This window comes from Hippopotamus amphibius, chromosome 16, assembly GCF_030028045.1.
Source record: "Hippopotamus amphibius kiboko isolate mHipAmp2 chromosome 16, mHipAmp2.hap2, whole genome shotgun sequence".
NCBI lineage: Eukaryota > Metazoa > Chordata > Mammalia > Artiodactyla > Hippopotamidae > Hippopotamus > Hippopotamus amphibius.
This window is the reverse complement of record NC_080201.1, coordinates 64,258,690-64,273,091: the sequence shown is the minus strand read 5'-3', so window position 1 is coordinate 64,273,091 and position 14,402 is coordinate 64,258,690. Positions and strand designations below refer to the sequence as shown.

Below are 14,402 nucleotides of genomic sequence, written 5' to 3'. Positions count from 1 at the left end.
CCTCAACAAAATACTAGCCAACAGACTCCAACAACACATTCAAAGGATCATACACCATGATCAAGTGGGGTTTATTCCTGGAATGCAAGGATTCTTCAATATACACAAATCAATCAATATGATACACCATATGAACAAACTGAAGGATAAAAACCACATGATCATCTCAATAGATGCAGAAAAAGCTTTTGACAAAATTCAACATCCATTTATGATAAAAACTCTCCAGAAGGTGGGCATGGAGGGAACCTACCTCAACACAATAAAGGCCATATACAACAAACCCACAGCAAATATCATTCTCAATGGGGAAGAACTGAAAGCATTCCCTCTAAGATCAGGAATAAGACAAGGATGTCCACTCTCACCACTACTATTCAACATAGTTTTGGAAGTCCTCACCACAGCAATCAGAGAAGAATCCAAATTGGAAAAGAAGTAGTAAAACTGTCACTGTCTGCAGATGACATGATGCTATACATAGAAAATCCTAAAGATGCTGCCAGAAAACTACTTGAGCTAATCAATGAATTCGGCAAAGTTGCAGGATACAAAATGAACACACAGAAATCTCTTGCATCTCTATACACTAACAATGAAAGATCAGAAAGAGAAATTAAGGAAACAATCCCATTCACCATTGCAACAAAAAAGAATAAAATACCTAGGAATAAACCTACCTAAGGAGGCAAAAGATCTGTACTCAGAAAACTATAAGACACTAATGAAAGAAATCAAAGATGACACAAACAGTTGGAGAGACATACCATGTTCTTGGATTGGAAGAATCAACATTGTGAAAATGACTATGCTACCCAAAGCAATTTACAGATTCAATGCAATCCCTATCAAATTACCAATGGCATTTTTCACAGAACTAGAACAAGAAATTTTACAACTTGTATGGAAATGCCGAATAGCCAAAGCAGTCTTGAGAAGGAAAGATGGAGTTGGTGGAATCAGGCTTCCTGACTTCAAACTATACTACAAAGCTACAGTGATCAAGACAGTATGGTACTGGCACACAAACAGAAACATATATCAATGGAACAGGCTAGAAAGCCCAGAGATAAACTATGGCCAACTAATCTATGACAAAGGAAGCAAGGATATACAATGGAGAAAAGGCAACCTCTTCAATAAGTGTTGCTGGGCAAACTGGACAGCTACATGGATAAGAATGAAATTAGAACACTCCCTAACACCATACACAAAAATAAACTCAAAATGGATTAAAGACCTAAATGTAAGGCCAGACACTATAGAACTCCTAGAGGAAAACATAGGAAGAACAAAAAGACAACCCTCAGAATTGGAGAGAATATTTCCAAATGAATCAACAGACAAAGGATTAATCTCCAAAATATATAAACAGTTCATCCAGCTCAATATCAAAAAAGCAAACAATTCAATCAAAAAATGGGTGGGAGACCTAAATAGGCATTTCTCCAAAGAAGATATACAGATGGCCAAGAGGCACATGAAAAACTGCTCAACATCACTAATTATTAGAGAAATGCAAATCAAAACAACAATGAGGTATCACCTCACACCAGTTAGAATGGGCATCATCAGAGAATCGACAAACAGTAAATGCTGGAGAGGGTGTGGAGAAAAGGGAACTCTCTTGCACTGTTGGTGGGAATGTAAATTGATACAGCCACTCTGGAGAACAGTATGGAGGTGCCTTGAAAAACTGAAAATAGAACAACCATTTGACCCAGCAATCACACTCCTGGGCTTATACCCAGAGAAAACCATAATCCAGAGAGAAACATGTACCATAATGTTCATTGCAGGACTATTTACAATAGCCAGGACATGGAAGCAACCTAAATGTCCATCCACAGATGAATGGATAAAGAAGATGTAGTACATATATACAACGGGATATTACTCAGCTGTAAAAAGGAATGAAACTGGGACATTTGCAGATACATGGATGGACTTAGACACTGTCATACAGAGTGAAATGAGTCGGAAAGAGAAAAACAAATACCGTATATTAACAGATATATGCGGAATATAGAAAAATGGTACAAATCAACCGGTTTGCAAGGCAGAAATAGAGACACAGATGTAGAGAACAAACATATGGACACCAAGGGTGGAGAAGGTGGAGGGCTGGGGGGGAATAAATTAGGAGATTGGGATTGCCATACATACATTACTGATAAGAAAAAGAAATCAAATTGTACACTTTAAATACATGCAGTTCATTGTATGTCAACTGTATCTCAATAAAAGTTCTTAAAAAAAGAAAAAAGAAAGTACCTATGCACAGCTGCTCCTGTGACATCCTGCTGGTCTGCTCTAGGGAGCCGTCTAGAGCAGTGCCTGGCGCAGGGTGGACGGCCCGCCTGCCTTCCCGCCGTCGGTGCGCTGTGAGGTCCTCAGCCACTGAAGACCCAGGTGCAGGGCGGCCGACGCCATCTGCGCTGAGCTTGGGGGCCACTTCCAGCTGCTCTGTGCGCCCTGCTTCCAGCGCCACGCGCCCCGCCCCACGCCTTTGCCTTGCGGACTCCCCGGGCCGGTGCCCACGCGTGGAGACTGCCCCTCTCTCCTGGCCCATGTGAGCACGGAGGGCCACCGAAAACAGCAAGGTGTGAAGGTGCGGAAGGATCCCACGAACCGCCAGAATCTGGCCTACTGCCAGTGTGTGGGGCGGGGGTGGCTGTCGTCCCGCTGCCAGGGCGCCCGCAGAGCGGTGGAAATGGCGGTGTGGGAGGCCCAGAAGCAGAGGCTCTACTGGAAGGACCTTAGCACGCCTCCCGCCCTCACTGGGGATCTACTCACAGACCCCCAGGGCCTGCCCCCTGGGGTCCAATGACTGGTCACTTGGAGCTCCCAGGAGGCCTTCGAGAACCACTGCTCCTCCCTGGGGCACCTGGGCTTAGACTCCGCGGTGCCCTGGAAGCAGTGCAGCCCGCCTGCTGGGCTCTCCACCTGGAGCTCCGCCCGAGCTGAGGATGGCAGAGCCGGGCTTGGGGCAGGGGATGCACCCACCCTCAGCTGCAACCAGGATTCCCGGGCCCCTGCGTGCGGCTGGCACCTCCCCAGCCTCTGCTCGCCCCCCCCCGCACTTGGCCAGTGTTGGCCTGAGGAGGTCTCACCCGCCCTGTGGCATGCTGAACCCTCCCTTCCCGCCTCCCCCCCCACCGCCCCCGCCCCCCCCCCCCCCAGGGCCCCATCTCTGTGAGTCTGGAGACATGCACCAAGGCACATTCCCAGTAGGAGCTGCAGCAGTGGGCCCAGTGCGCCAGGACCATGGCGGGAGGGGCTGGTGCCTTACCGGGCCGGCTGCTGGCCGAGTACCAGCAGAGCCACAGTGAAGTCCTGGTGGTAAACAGGAACCCCGAGAGTGGGTGGGGGCAGGGCTGGGGCTGGGGCTGCCCTGCTGACAGCCAGGCTTCCCCGGGCAGCTGGCCGAGACCGCCGAAGGCCTATCTATCCGCTGCGACCAGCCCCTGGTGCATCGGGCCCCGGAGAAGCAAACGCAGCACAGCTGGACCTTCACTGTGTACTCTGAGATGAGGGGTCCACGCAGCCGTGGGTCCGTCAGCTGGCATCTGGGGTCTGGAGCTCTGCCCTGTGCAGCCTCTCCCATGTCTGTGATCGGAAGTGAGCCCCTTCTTCTGCCCCATGTGGTTATTCTGTGGGGTGTCTGGTGCAGGGAGGGAGGGGCCAGGCTGGTTGGTCACCCCGAGGGACCCAAGCCGCACCATCACCTCACTCAGTGTCCACAGGGGCTGTCTTGGCAAGACTGACCCCCATTTTGCAGAGGGAGCCCAGGGGCTCAAAGAGGTTCAAAGAGGCTGCTGGGATCACAACCAGGAAACAGGAGGGAAGGGAAGGGTCTGCGCACCAGCCTGAACCCTGGTGGGTGGGACAGGGTCCAGGGGCCTCCTCACTGTCCAGTCTTCTCCCCCAGGCACCCCTGCTACAATGGCCCTGCTCAAGCAGGAGCCAGGAGCAGACTTCTCCTTCGCAGCCCCCGGCCTCTTTGCAGGCCGGGTCTTCACGCTGGGGAGGCGCTTCTGCACCACTGGCTCCCCAGCCAAGGGCCGGGTGGGGGTGCAAGTGCAGCGTGCTTGCTTTGGCACCTTTGGGCAGTGGGTGGTCTTTGATTCTGGTCGCTGGCCAGCGCTGCTGGGGAAGCTGGAGCTGCAGCTGGGCCAGGCGCACTGCCGGGGGCTCCGGGGGACGCCAGCGCCTCGCCACCGGCCCGGCCACCCCAAGGAGCTGGAGCGCTGGCACGCTGGCAGCCGCCATGTGGTGCCCGGTGTGAAGAGGGCAGCCGAGCGGGCAGCCCTGATGGCCAAGTGCAAGGTGCCCAGCCTGGGCCTGGAGTTCCGTCACCGTGGCCCCAACCTGGGCCCCGTCTCCCCTGCCAACTACCGGCAGAGGCTGCACCAGCTTCTCTGTAAGGAGGAGGCTTCTCAGCAGAAGCTGTGGCTACATGAGTGGGGCTGACGGGCGGGGGTCCGCAGGCGGCCAGCCGCTGAGCCGCGGCCCTGGTCAGCTGACCCGTGTCCTCTCCACTAGGCTGAACCTTCACGCCCTGGTGTCCCTGAAGACAACCCTGGAGATGCCAGCCCTGGGCATGCTCTTGCCACCACTGGGAGCCCTGTACGCTGAGGACCGCATCACCTCCTCCCTGGTGCCAGAAGCGGACCAGGACTTTCCTCTGGGCCGAGCGGTCGGCACAGCCCTGGTGGCTGCCATGCCTGCACCTGACCTCAGGGTGCTCGAGGTGCAGGTGGAGACCCGGGCCAGCTCGAGGTGCAGGTGGAGACCCGGGCCAGCTTGGAACAGGCACTGTGGCTGCTGCTGGCTGCGCACGGCTGCGCGGCCCTGGGGCTGCAGCCCAAGACCAGGCGGATGTTAGAAGTCCAGCTCCAGACGGACCCACTGACCTTCCCCTGCTGGCACCAGGCCGTGGACGTGCTGCCTGAGGAGTGGCTGGTGCTGCCCGACCTGTTGGCCTGTGCCCTGCCCTGCCCTCTGCCCGTTCATCCCTCCCTGAAAGACAACAGCAGGCAGAAGCCGCCAGTGGTGGTCATCGCGGGAACCAGCCCTGGGGGCGCGCAGCCTGTTGCTCCTCTGCTGGTCTGAGGCCCCTTTGGCACAGGCAGGACCTACTGTTGGCCATGGCCTCCCTGGAGGTCATCCGCCAGCCCCACACCAAGGTGCTCATCTGTACTCACACCAACAGGTGAGTCAGAGCTGCCCAGGCCTGCCCACCACCGGCTCTCCAGGCTGGGTGCCCGCGGCTGTGACGGCTGCACCCCAAGATAAGAGGGGGGACCTGGGACCTGGGGTCTGGCTGGATGCTGGGTTCACTGGAGGCCTGGGCAGCTAGTTTCAGCACATCAGTGCACGGGCTAGGTGAGCCTGGGTGGGCAGGGCAGCCCCTAGGGCCAGTCCCGGTCACTCTGACCCTCAGAACTCTCCCTGACAGTTGGTCAGTGCTGGGCTGAGAAAGGCAGGGAACATCTATGCTTGGGGCCCCTTGTCTCCATTTGGACTGCGGGAGCCTCCACGGAGACCTGGGCCCAGGCAGGGTGATGGGTAGGGGTGTGGCTTGGCCCCCCCAGGATGTCCTGGGGTGAGACGGGTGTTTTTTAAAGAAACACATTCTTCATTCAACCGTGAAGTTCCATTTGGCCAAGTCAATCTTAATTCCTCAGGTACCAGGACTCCCCATCTCTTCCCAGGGGTGATTCCCTGCAGACCTGGGGCCCAAGTGGGGCAGGGCTCTGGCATGTCCCCAGGGCCTGCTGGCCCCAGGTGTCTGAGGGGCTGTGGGACCAGCCCTGGCTGGTGTTCCCACCCCTCCTGAGAGCTAGCACCAGACCCTGCTGCTTCCCCGCTGCTCAGGGTTGACCCCCATCTCCGGCCACGCTGGCTGCCTTGGGGGGTGCGTGGCCCCTGCTGTGCTCCTTCCCCTCCCAGATGCTCTGCTGTTGCCCAGCTCTCATCAGGCTCTGACCTTCCCATTTCTCTGCTGACATTTGAACCCCGTGGGGGCCGTGCAGGGCTCTGACTGCCTCCTTTGAATTCCTGGTGTCCAGGCGGGGCTGGATGCACAGTAGGTGCTTTAGCAGACAGCTGCTGAGACTCTCATGCCCTTCCTTCTCCCCCTCGGCGTGGCAGACAGCCACATCATGGACCACTTCCACGGGTATGTCTGCAGTGGCCAGCCTGAGGCCGCTCCACTCTGGGTGATGGATACGGACTGCCTGCCCAGCCGGATGAATGCGGCCACGCTGCGCTACTGCTGCCTGACCGAGGACCGCCGGGCCTTCTGCCCGCTGTTGCGGGCCGAACTGGAGTGGCACCGCATTGTGGTGGCCACCACGTCCCAGGCCCGTGAGCTCAGGGTGCCCGCTGGCTGCTTCTCCCACAGCCTCATCGACGAGGCCTCCCAGATGCTGGCGTGGGAGGTGCTCACCCCGCTGCACTACACCACGCCCGACATCTGCCTGGTGCTGCTGGGGGACCCCATGCAGGTGGCGCCCAGGCTGTTCAGCCCGCCCCGGGGCCCAGCGGCGGGACCCACGCGACTGCAGCGCCTGGTCCAGCTCTACCGGGAGCAGAAGCACGCGGTCGCCCACAGGAGCCGAGTCACTTTACACAGGAACTACCGCTGCACCGAGGCCATCATCAGCTTTGTCTCCCGCCACTTCTGTGTGGTCGGGGGCGACCCAATCCACGCTGGCGGCAAGATCCCTGCCCACCCTCGGCACTACCCGCTCGCCTTCTGCCATGTGGCGGGCATCTCCAAGCAGGACATGTCTACCACAACCTGGCTGAACACAGCCGAGGGCGTGGAGAAGGTGCAGGAGATCTACAACACCTGGCCCCACTGCTGGGGGCCCTGGGAGCACAGGGACATCTGTGCCGTGTCCCACGGTGCCCAGGTAAGCCCCAGCCCACCAGGATAGCCTTCCACCCCCACTCCCCGCAGGGAAGCTTGGCAGAGGGCACAGCCTCCCTCCCCCTGTGGCTGGTGCACCTGTGTGCCCCTGTCCCCCCACTCCTCAGTCTCAGGTTTCTTTTCTGTCGAGGGGCTGAGATATTCGCCTTCCAGGGCATGGAGGCCAGGGTCCTGTCCTTGTCGGGGGATGCTTGTGCCTGGTCGGGGCCCCTCACTGCGCACTGACAGCTCACCTGGGCCTGCTGACTCAGCCGTGCGTCCCCAGGTGGGCGTGCTGAGGTGGGAGCTGAGGAAGAGGGGCCTGGGCCAGGTGTCTGTGTTCAGCTTTGAGATCCTGCCAGGTGGGTGATCTATGCTGGGGGAAGGGGGGGCACCCTCCCCCCTCCCTCCCCCTCCTTCTCCTTCTCCATCCTCTCCCCCCCTTCCCCTGCTCCTCCCCCTCCGAGCCCAGCCTGACCAGGTGACCTGGCCCTTGCAGGGCGGGCCTTCCAGGTCGCGGTGCTGAGCACAGTACACAACCACCCTAGCCTGCCAAACCTGGGGGCGCCGGCTCCAGAGTTCTTTATGGACGCCCACCTGCTCAACACCACCACGACCCACGCCCAGTCCCAGGTGGTGACTGTGGGTGACGCTGTGGCCCTCTGTGCCTTCGGGGCCGCAGCCAGCCCTGGAAGAGCTTCATTGGGGAGTGCGTGGAGCAACGCAGTATCTGCCCCGAGGGCCTGTCTCTGGAGCAGATCGAGCAGAGCCTGGACCAGAGACAGAACTGGGCCCAGCAAACAGAGAGATCTGTGGGGGCAGCGGGGGCCGGGGACCCTGTCCCAGAGGAGGGGGCAGCGGGGGACGCAGCCGCGAAGCAGACGGAGGTGGCGGAGACCGAGGACCCTAAAGACTTCTGGCCGTCCGACGGGGAGCTCCACGCTGACCACTCCATCCTGCAGGAGCTCCTGGATGGGAGCTGGAGCGTGACCGTGGCCCTCCGGGAGGACGGGCTGCTGGACGCCTACGCCAGGCCCTTGTCCCCCGAGCCGGCGCAGCAGTACGGGAACCTGCTGCGGGCCAAGCTGCAGAAGACGCTCCGCAGGCACGCCGCTCGGTACTCCAAGGTGTGCTGCCGCCGCTCCACCATTCTGCAGGAGAGCTTCGAGCGGGGGACCGCCACCCCGCTGGACGACAAGCACCACGACTGCATCCAGGTCAAGGGCCGCCTGCACTGTGGGATGGCCGGCGACGAGGAGCTGGTGGAGGTCCTCAACAAGGGCTTCAAAGCGCCGCTGGACCGCGTGGTGAGCGTGCTGCTGGCCTTCCTGTGCCGCGTGGACGAGCACGACCCCCGCGTCGTGACCCCCATCGACGGCTCTGTGACCAAGATCTTCGTGGCTGGGCTGACGGACCCGCTGCGGGTGCCCGTCCACCGCCTCCTGCAGCGCCGCGTGCAGCGCGTGGGGTACGAGCGGCTGTCCGAGGAGGCGCGGCGCCCACCATTCAGGGCGCGCATCGTCCTGTAGCGGGAGCGCTTCTGCTACCCGCTGGGCGTCGTCCTGAAGGCGCTGCCCGAGGCCACCACCTGGGAGCAGGGTCTCCGTATTCTGCAGCTGGGGTGTGGACCGAAGGGAGTCTCGCCCGACCCGGCCTCGGTCTCCCAGGCGCTGCAGAAGTACCACGCGGAGCTCAGCCGGGCGCCCAGCTGCCGCGAGGACTGCCGCAGCTTCCTGACCTTCACCGTGGATCCCCAGGGCGCCTGGGACCTGGACGATGCCCTCAGTGTCCGGGATCTGGGCCCCACATACGAGGTGGCCGTGCACATCGCTGACGTGGCCAGCTGTTTGCCCAGGGACGGGGCGCTGGACGTGGAGGCCCGTAGGCGAGGCCGCACGCTCCACGCCCCTGACCCGGAGCCAGTGCACCTGCTGCCGGCCAGCCCCTCCGAGGACGTGCTTGGCCTGCTGCCGGGCCGGGACCACTTGAAGAGGAGCGACCAGCTCAAGAGCCTGCGCTTTGCGCCCTCCGTGATCTGCACCGACTGCCGGCTGTCCTACGAAGAGGCCGAGCAGGTGATCAGGGGGCACCCGGGGCCGGCCCTGAGCTGCCGGCCTGCCTGGACTCTGTGGACGCCTGCGTGGCGGCCGCGTGTCACTTCACCCGGGGGCTGCGTCGGCATCCCTGCAGGACGGCTGCCACTATGAGCAGCCAGACGAGGACAGCGCGCTCGGCTTCCGCACGGCCCACGTCCTGGTCAGTGGGTACATGGTCCAGTTCAACAGCCTGGTGGCCGCGTTCCTGGTGGGCTATGAGCCCACGGAGGGGGTCGCGCTGCTGCGGTGGCAGCGCGCAGCCAGTGACCAAAAGTTCACGGCCACGTGGAGGAAGCACAGGAAGCTGGTACCTCTGTCGCTGCAGTTCCGCCACCTCAGACCGGACTCCTACTGCGAAGTCCCCGCAGGCACACAGCTCCACCTCCTGGCCTCCCTCTGGAGGTGCGTCCAGCCGGCAGCCCGCAGCCAGGGCTTCTCCACTTTGGCGGATCTCATCACCACGGACGACATGCACCCCTCGCTGGCTCCCGCCAGCCTGGACTGGCGCAAGTCCCTGGGCCGCGCTAGCTTCGGCCCCGCCAGCGAGCGCGGGGAGCAGGTGGACACCCACTGCGCGCTGCGGGCGGAGCGGTACACGCGGGCGACCTCGCGCATCTGCGGGTACCCGGATGTGGGGCTGCAGCGAGCAGCAGGCTCTGGGTCGGGGAGGCCCCACCTGCTCCGCCAAGGACATTGCCGGGCTCTGCCAGGATTTCAACCGCCAGCGCGCGTGTTCCCGGTGCTGCGAACGCCGGCTCCGCAGCCTGCACCTGGCCGCGCAGCTCAAGACGCAGACGCAAGGCTAGTTAGGCCTCGTGGTGGCCGTGGAGGCGCACACGCGCTGCTTCAAGCTGTTCTTCCTGGCCAACCCCGAGACCCCCAGGACCCCTGTCCTGTGCACTGCAGCTGGCCGAGGACGCCCACAGCCTGGGGAGCCCGGCAGGGCTGCGGCTCGTGTGGCGGCGCCGCATTTCCTCAGCGCAGGCAGCTGGGCCGTGCCTCCCACCCCGCTCCCCGCCGGGCACCCTGCTTGACCCCACACCCGGCCTGCGGACGCTGCTCTGTGGCAGCAGCTGCTGGAGCTGGTGGACGAGCAGCGCCTGTCCGAGGCAGCCGCCCTGGTTCGGGAGCAGGGCGCTGGTGACCCCTGGCCACCGGAACTGGGGCAGGTGCTGCGGAGCCAATGTGGCCACTTCACGGAGGTGGCCCGGGAGCTGGGCTGTGGGGACATGCTGCGAGTGCAGCTGAGTGCCACTGCACAGGGTGGGTTCCTGGCGCCGGCCCTGTGGCTCTGGACGGTGGTGCCCGGCCTCAGCCTTTGCCTGGAGCATGGGGAGCGACCGGGGGACTGCTTCTTGGGCCATGTGCCCCAGGCAGGGTGGGACCGGTACCACCACGTGGACGAGTACACTGGCGTGTTGGAGCCGTTCTGCACCCTGGAGTCGCCCACCGCCACGGTGGCGCTGGCAGAGAGCAACTCTGTGACTTTGAAGGACGTGGCCACAACCTAGGATGTGCAGCGGTCATCGCAGGGGCACCTTCTGCCTGGAGGCTGCCTTCCTGCATGAGCATGGCATCAGCCTCAGCCATTGCTATCTGTGCATCCGGCTCGAGGGGCTGCCGGCCACGCCACACCCCCTGGGCAGCCTTCCCGCGGGCCCAGCGCTGTCAGCCCTGTCCTGAACATTGACCCTGACACGTACACTTGGGTGGCCCATGGGCTGATGGGGGACCAGGACCCCAAGGGGGGCTGGGCCAATCTGCAGGCGGCCCCTATGCGGGTGCACTTCTCCATTCACCACGTGGCCATGGACGTGGTTCCGGAAGAGGTGCTGAGGCCCGGGACCGGTTCACCATCGAGGTGCTGCCCAAGCAGCTTCCGGACCTGTGAGTGTCTTCCAGGGAGAGGCTGACAGATGGGGTGGGAACTCCCTGGGATCCCTCTCCTGTGGGTGGTGGCTCCTGGGGGGCAGTGCTTGGGAAGGTCCATTTTCACCCTCACCTGCCCCCAGCCGCAAGCAAGAGGCCGTGCGGCGGCTCAAAAGTGCATCCCCACTGGTCACCAGCATCTCCCTGGGCCGGCCTCCCCCCCTGCCCTGCCACCAGCCCCTCCACAGAGGTAGGTAGGTCCTCCGGCTTCCCCAGCACCCACGGCCTGCCTCCGCCCTGCCCTGCTCTGCCCCCACCATGCCCTCAGGGAGGCCTCGCTCCTTCCTCAGGGACCCCCGGCAGGTTTCTGGAGCTACAGGCCTACGACATACCTGGAGGCAGTCACGAGCTGAACTCCAGCCAGAACGCTGCTGTCAGGGAAGCTCTGAAGAAGCAGGTCACTGTCATCCATGGCCCACCAGGTGGGGCCCCGAAACTTGGTGGGCGAGGGGAAGCTTCGGGCCGCCTGGGCAGGTAGGTGTGGGCTCTGCCCACCCCATACGCTGCCCACAGGCACTGGGAAGATGGCGGTGGGCCTCCACGTAGCCTACTGGCTTTGCAAGTCAAACGAGGAGGAGGTGGAGGCCTGGGGCCCCTGTGGTGGGGTTAAGCAGCTAGGAGGCCCCTCCAACAAGTCTGTGGATGTCCTGGCAGGTACTCTGGGTCAGCTACGTTGCCGGTGGGGGTGGGGAGGGGGTGGTTCTGACTGGTGGTGCGGAGCCAGGCGAGCCATTACTCACACCCTGGCCGTCCCCAGGACTGCTGCTGAGCAGGCGGGTGGAGCTGAAGTCCCTCCGTGTGTACAGCAAGCAGCCCGAGGCCACTGAGTTCCCGCTGCCGGGCGTGGGCAGCAGGATCCCCCCCAAGAAGACCCCTCAGGAGGAGAGACCCAACCAGACCCTCAGGTGCGGCCTCTCCCGCTGTCTGTCTGTGTTTGGGTGGAGGTGAGGGGCCGGGGCTGTCCAGACTTGGGCAGGGGGCAACGCAGGGCTTCATGGAGGTCTCCCCCGCAGGAGCATCCCTGCACCACCAGATCCCGCAGGCTTCCAACCCCTACGCAGCAGACACCTGGGCCTTTGATGCCCAGCTGCAGAAAGGGGAGACTTTCTCCAAGGGAGACGTCAGTCGGTAACTGGCAGAATCCACGGAGCTGTTTCCTGGCGTGGGGGGTGGGGCTGTCCCTGGGTGACCGGACGGTGTCCCTGCCCTGCAGGTACAGGAAGGTCCTGGGGAAGGTTCGGAAGGTTGAGGTGGACGGGCACAGAGCCCTCCTGTGCAGGTGCTCGTGTGCAGCCTCCGCCGGCCTCAGGGACCTGGACGGCCAGCAGATCCTCATGGACGAGGTGGGCGTGGCCACACAGCCCGAGACCCCCATCCCCCTGGTGAGCTCCTCACAGGCTGAGAAGGTGAGGGAGGTGGGCGGTGAGCTGGGCGCCCAGGCAGAGGTCACCGGGTGTGGCCTCCCACCCGGGATGCAGGGACTAGGTGGAGGGCAGCTTCATGGTGGCGCAGTGACACAGGACACCTGCCTCTCCCTCCAGGTGGTTCTCCTTGGGGATCACAGGCAGCTGCGGCCTGTGGCCAAGAATGAACAGCTGCAAAGCCTGGGGCTGGACTGGTCTCTGTTGAGAGGTATCACAGGGACGCCCACATGCTGGACACGCAGTACCGCGTGGTGAGTACCTGGAGCTCTTGGCCCCAGGGTGGGCGGCGGCCGGCTTGGCCCTGACCCTGGCTCCCGTTTTCACCTTACAGCACGAGAACATCTGTGCTTTCTCCTCCATGGAGTTCTATGAGAAGAAAATAAAGACGTGGCAGGGGCCTGAGGTTGCAACCCAGCATCCTGGGGTACTATGAGGAGGAGAGCTGCTCTGTCATCTTTGGTGACATGCAGTACTGTGAGGACAGCCTGGTGGTGTCCACGGATGAAGGGAGAGAGAATTCCAAGGTCAACAAAGAGCAGGCGGCATTGGTGGTGAGTATCAGCCAGACCCTCCCTGGTAGCGCCCTTGCTCAGGGAGGGCTCCCTGGGGGAGGAGGCAGAGGAGAGAGGGAGCCCAAGGTGGGGCGGGCACCAGGGCTGGCTTCACCAGCACCCCCTGGCCCCTCAGGTCCACATCACCAAAGAGCTGACCCTGAGCGGGACCGTGGACCCCAGGACCTCGCCATCCTCATGCCCTACCAGCCCAGGTGGTGGAGATAGCAAGAGACTCGAGGCAGCTGGCATCGCCGGAGCGACCGTGCGCTCCGGCACCAAGAGCCGGGGTGAGGCTGGCGGGGCCGCAGGGGGGCTGTGGACGGCGGGTCAGGTGGGTGGGCGGCAGGGGCCTCACCACACAACCCCCACCCCCCGCCTCCAGGGAGCAAGCGGCGCTACGTGCTGGTGAGCACCGTCCGCACCTGCGAGGAGAGTGACCTGGACTGCAGGCCTGCGAAGCGCTGGCTGAAGAAGTTCCTGGGCTCCGTTGTGGACCCCAAGCCAGCGAACGCGGCCCTCACCCGGGCCCAGGAGGGGCTCGGCGACTCGGGTGAGGGCGGCGAAGCGGCGGAGGGCTAGGCCACGCCTCCCGGGGCGGGGCCTCTCCTCCCAGGGGCGGGGCCTCTCCTCCCGGGGGCGGGGCCCTCCTCCCAGGGCGGTGGCCGCGCCTCCCGGGGGCGGGCGGGCGGTGGGGGTCTCCGCTGACTCCTCCCCTCCCCTTGCAGGAGGCCGGCAGCTCCCGGCCGCTGCCCGCTCCCGAACGGCCTCCTGGACGTCTGTGTGACTCATGCCTGCCTGCCAGGTGCGGGTCCAGAGGAAGGCGGTCGTGTCTTCCTGAAGACCCCACAGGCCCACTGCTCTCAAGGTGCCAGGACGGCGAGGGAGAGCCCTGTCCTGCCCTCTTCTGCCACTGCCTTGGCGGGACCCTCTCCGCGGGATGCCTCGCGCCTCCAGTGGTCACGGCCGGCCACCCCCCAGCCCCCTGCGCCCTCCTGACTGAGCGGGCGGCGCCGAGCAGGCCAGGCCTCCCCTGGTGTGCAGACTTGGGAGGAAGGAGGTAAGGTCCGCACACCCCACCCTCCCTGCCGCGTTGCTCTCCTGGCAGGTTTGGTGACGGGGAGAGAGCATCTCAGGGGGTGGGGGGTGGTCCTGGACCAGCACATCAACTGGTGTTACTGGCAAGGTTTGGGGCCCGGAAGGGAACCCTGTGGAGACTGATGTTTGGGTGCCGTCTGGGGGGCTCCCTTCGTTTTTTTTTTTTTTTTTTTTTCTTTTTTAAGATTTTTTAAAAAATTAATTTATTTTGGGTCTTTTTTGCTTTGCGCGGGCTTTCTTTTTAGTTGCGGTGAGTGGGGGCTACTCTTCACTGTGGTGCGCGGGCTCCTCATTGCTGTGGCTTCTCTTGTTGCGGAGCACGGGCTCTAGGCGCGTGGGCTTCAGTAGTTGCAGAACATGGGCTCAACCGTTGTGGCTCACGGGC

At 62.2% G+C, this 14,402-nt stretch overlaps 1 pseudogene; it reads left to right on the top strand.

Annotated features, from left to right (window-relative positions):
- The first annotated feature begins 2,969 nt into the window (after positions 1-2,969).
- On the top strand, positions 2,970-13,706 carry LOC130838202 (helicase with zinc finger domain 2-like; annotated as a pseudogene).
- The last annotated feature ends 696 nt before the right edge of the window (positions 13,707-14,402 follow it).